We start from the raw sequence: 5,000 nt of genomic DNA on the forward strand, positions 1-5,000 counted from the left end.
ATATATCTGCGTCTCCATGGAGAGAAGCCCTTCGCCTCCGCAGAAGACGTTTGGAAGTCATCTCCATCTAAAATAAGCCTCAGCAGCCCCGGACCCTCGCGCGCCGCGCCACTCTGATGTCGCCCGCTCCTTATACAGCCCCGCGCGGCTCCTCCCCCTCCTCCCCGTGACCTTGTTACCATATATAGCGTGTCACGTATCGATTGGGAGACGCAGATGCATTAACGACGAATGTCATTCGCGTTGTGACCTATTTCGCCATTCGCCATGTGATTGTATAGGGTGAGTGGCTCGCCTTCGGGGCATAGAGTAGGCATGTTCCATGATGTTCCCTCGCGTCTGGAGGAGGGAGACAGAGACTTGAGCAATGTTCCCTCACGGAGGTCGACATTCCTCCTGTGTGTGGCAATGGCTGTTTATGCGCTGCTAATTCCTCTCAGGATTACATCATCAACTGGCAACACATGATTGCATGTCTCGATTGCATGTGTCCTCTCCTCTCGTCCCCTCCCCTCCCCTCTCCTCCCCTCTCCTCTCCTCTCTTCCCCCCCTCTCCTCTCCTCTCCTCCCCTCCCTTCCGTCCCCTCCCCTCCCCTCTCCTCTCCTCTCCTCTCCTCTCCTCCCTTCCCCTCCCCTCTCCTCTCCTCTCCTCTCCTCTCCTCCTTCCCCTCCCCTCCCCTCTCCTCTCCTCTCTTCCCCTCCCCTCTCCTCTCTTCTCCTCTCCGCAGTGCCTCTGTGAGTTCCGTTTTGAAGCAGGGCTTTTCTGAAGCTTTCATCCCAGCAGTAAAGGCTGGTGTAGGCTATCAAGCAGCCAGGCCATGTTTTATCTCGACACGGTGCGAAGCTGTGAGATTACCAGAACCAACAGGCTCTGTCTGCAGGCAGTGTCACTGAGAACGGATCGTTTACACTGTTGTACTTCACTGGTATTAAAGTGTGGCAATAGGGAACAGGCCAACGAAAGGTTGGCAAAGGCGAGCTTGAATTCCATCTGTGCGTGTGTGTGTGTGTGTGTTTGTGTTTGTGTTTGTGTGTGTGTGTGTGTGTGTTTGTGTGTGTGTGTGTGTGTGTGTGTGTGTGTGTGTGTGTGTGTATGTGCGCGTGTGTGTGTTTGTGTGTGTTTATGTGTGTGTTGGGTGTGTGTGTGTGTACATGTACATGTACATGTACACACATGTACATGTACATGTGTGTCTATTGCGTGTGTGTGTGTGCGTACAATACAATACAGCACACAACGCCAGTAGGCATGCTTCCCATTGGACAGAATCTCTGGCTACGTTTGATATCATAACTGCAACATGTTCCTCGATCTGTCGCTACAGCTTTTCAAGTGGGAGACACGCATCAACACAGATGCTCATATCTGCCCGGGCACCTGAGCTCCAGTACAATAGGAACAGGCCCCAGTGTGATATATGAAAGCAGGAGAGACCTACAAGCCCAGACAGACACCCATGTCTCCTCTGCTCATCTGAAATAGCAGCTGCCCTGAGAGAGAGAGCACTGCCTGAAGCTGTCTGGGAGCTGGGGCTTTGCCTTGTAGTTCTGTAGCTCTCTCTCTGTGTGTGTGTGTGTGTGTGTGTGTGTGTGTGTGTGTGTGTGTGTGTGTGTGTGTGTGTGCGCGCGCGCGCGTGCGTGCATGCATGGTTGTGTCTTTGTCTGTCTGTCTGTGTGTGTGTGTGTGTGTGTGTGTGTGTGTGTGTGTGTGTGTGTGTGTGTGTGAGCAGTGTGTGTGTGACCAATGTACAGCCTGGAGTACTTTAATGTCGGTATCTTCACCTCTTTCTTCTCTTCAATCGATGTTTACCTCTATCAGTATCACTTTTTGGTCAGTCTTTACATTATATTGCCCCTACGCCTATGTCGTTACTTAAACCGTAAAACTTCTAATAAACACCCTTTATAATTACCGTACAACTTCTAATAACCACAGAGTCTACAACAAATGTCTGTCTCCAATAGTATCCGGGCCACTAATGACATTGAAGCAAATAAGCGTCGCTCTCTGTATTTATTCTCTGTTGACATTAGCAGATGATTAAAGCGACACATTTGATTCCAGGGGACATTACCGGTACGTATAGTCTGACAGCGGCAGCTTCCTGTGGAACAATAAATTACCATATCTATCTGAGAAGACGGTTTGGACTGATTTATTGTAGGCTATCATTTTCATATAATGCTGGTGGATATTTGTTCTCACTATGGTACATATTCAGCTCTGTCATATCACGGGTTTGAGCAGCAGTTTGGCAACATCGGCAGGGGGTTGAACAGAATAACCGCCGGTCTCCGATAATACCCTGTCTCCAATGCACGCCGGTTGCACTCCGTGGTAAAAGGAAATAAACACCCTGTCTACTAAAAGAAGATTTACGATACTCTAGTAACAGCATTGTAATAACATGCTGTTACAGTACATCGTAGATGGTTGATTTATTTATAATTCAATAGATATGGTTATCCGAGGGCTTAAAAGCACACATCACTCCTGTCCTATACAAGTCCCCTGGGAGCCGGTCCTCCCCTGTCCCCTCCCCCGTCCCCGCTCAGGTCTTTCATGGCTGGCTACAATCGGGTCTTTGTGGGCCCTGGCTTGTCTGTCATCGCCCTGGTTCTGTAGATACGGTTCCTTGTGAGGAGAACGTGGCCCTCTCATACACAGCCTAAGTGCTGGCTAATTGAGCTTGTCTGGCCAGAACCTGTGAGTGCGCTGATAAGCAGGTATTTGACCTCTCCGGAGGCCCCCCCTGGTTCTGCCCTCTACAACCGCCTCTTAATGGGGCTTTTCAAACAGCAATACGCATGTCAACACTGGGAAAGACCTCCAACTAATCTCCCCCTCGGTTTGTGTCTTACATTATTCTTGCTCAAAAGTCATCTAACACAATATCTAGGGCGTTGATGTGGAGCAACAGCACGTTCGTGTGCTTAGACTTTCACAATATTGACTGTTATTGTGTCGCAACCACAATAGAACAGAGAGAGAGAGAGAGCGTGGGATATGTAGGGAGGAGGAGACGGAGGAGGGTATTACTGTGATGGGAGGAGCAGGGTATTACTGGGATGGCAGGGAGGCGTATGAGTTGGATTCGGAGCCATCAGATTCTCCTTGTCGCGCCAATTAGATTAGCCTCCTCAGTATTCAAATTCCGACACGCTGATGACAGTGCAGATGCAATCTGAGGAAAGGGGCCATGAAATTGTCTGTGAGCGAAGCGGGAAGAGAAGGGATTTTCTTTTGTTTTCCTTTTTTTCTTTCTTCATTCCCCCCTTCATCTTCCTCCGTCTGTGGTTGGGGGCGGTTGGCAGAGGTCCACTGAGCATGTGTCCTGGGTAGATGCCCCTCACGTTTCCTCATCAAACTATCATGTGGCCCGCGGCCCCCCCCCCCGGCCCCAACACACACACAGACACACACTCATACACACACACACAGACACGTGTACACACACACACACACAAACACACTAACCGCCCCCGCCCGCCTTTTCTCACACTCTGGACAGGGATCTCTGTCTCGGAGCGCAACTGTCTCCCGACCCCCGCCAACCCCCTCTTGGTTAATCCCGCTGCCTCCAGGAACCCAAGACTAATCCACCAGTCTCCCTGTCGCAGGGACGACCGCTGAGTTCCAAATCGCCCGGAGTTCTATTACACCCCGTTTGGATTTAGTGACCTTTCGCGGTCACAAAACAGGATTTTAAAAGCAAACGGGTATTGATGCGGATAGAGTATGTGTTTGTGTGTGTGTGTGTGGCGGGGGGGGGGGGGGGGGGGGGGGTGTTTGTGTGTGTGTGTGTGTGTGTGTGTGTGTGTGTGTGTGTGTGGGACATGAGTCATTTATAAGCACCCATCTACCCCTCTCTGTGCAGAAATCCTTCTCTACACAAGGGATAAAGCCAGTAGATGAACCAGTTAAGCCAACATCCCCCAATACAGAGCAGACACTCGCCAACTTCTGGGAAACACAGCAGTCACTCCCAGCATTAGATTTTAACAATGACCTTTTCATCACTTCAGTATAATGTCAGACATTTGTATCGGAGATTTGTGTGTCTGTGTCTGTGTGTGTGTGTGTGTGTGTGTCTGTGTGTGTGTGTCTGTGTGTGTCAGTGATGAGACAGGTCACGTCCCCATCATGATGACTGACAGCCAGGCATCACCAGTAACACCACCATAGCCCTCCCGAAACACATCGTCGCCATGGTGACGCTTAGCCACGGACAGGCAGGCTAAGGGGGATGGGCCACACAAACACACACACACACACACACACACACACACACACACACACACACACACACACACACACACATACACACACACACACCCTTCATTAGGGCACCCAGGTGCAGAAGTCCCCACCAGAAGCTGAGTGCAGTACCTCTCTATCTATTACACTGTAATGGACCATACAACAAAAGGCTCAGTGTCACACATGCACCACTACAGCTGTTCTCCACCCAGACTCCAAAATAACACATCCTGGGGGATTGTTTCTGCAAAACCAAAGAATACTGTTCTGTATTATCTCGCTAAACTGGTACATATGAAAAGGTATGAAAACACCTAATAAGGAGGTTGGTGGGGTGGTGGAGGCATTAAGACCCTGACATCACTGGTTGGGACTTTTGGGGGTTTTTGTCGCTAATTCTTGTGGGTAATGGTAATGTTTGCTAATGCCTTCCCCTGATAACTAAGCCGTACCTTAACCACTCGAGGTGAATGCCTAATACTGTACCTAACCGCCACACAAGTCGTAATTGACGTAATTCTCTGTAAAATATCTTGTAATCCACGAACTCTCACACAACGTATAATCAGTTTTTGACGTATCTTACAGCACCACACGTAGTCGACGCCGGTATAGCTAGCTAATACATCCTCACAGAACATATTCCTCGCTCTCCAGAAACAATCCCCCCACAGTAGGCGTTCATTTGAAGACTATGGCGTGATCATTTATGAATCATTTATGACCCATGCTGATGCTC

The sequence above is a fragment of the Argentina silus genome, assembly GCF_951799395.1.
Source record: "Argentina silus genome assembly, chromosome: 4".
Taxonomy (NCBI): domain Eukaryota; kingdom Metazoa; phylum Chordata; class Actinopteri; order Argentiniformes; family Argentinidae; genus Argentina; species Argentina silus.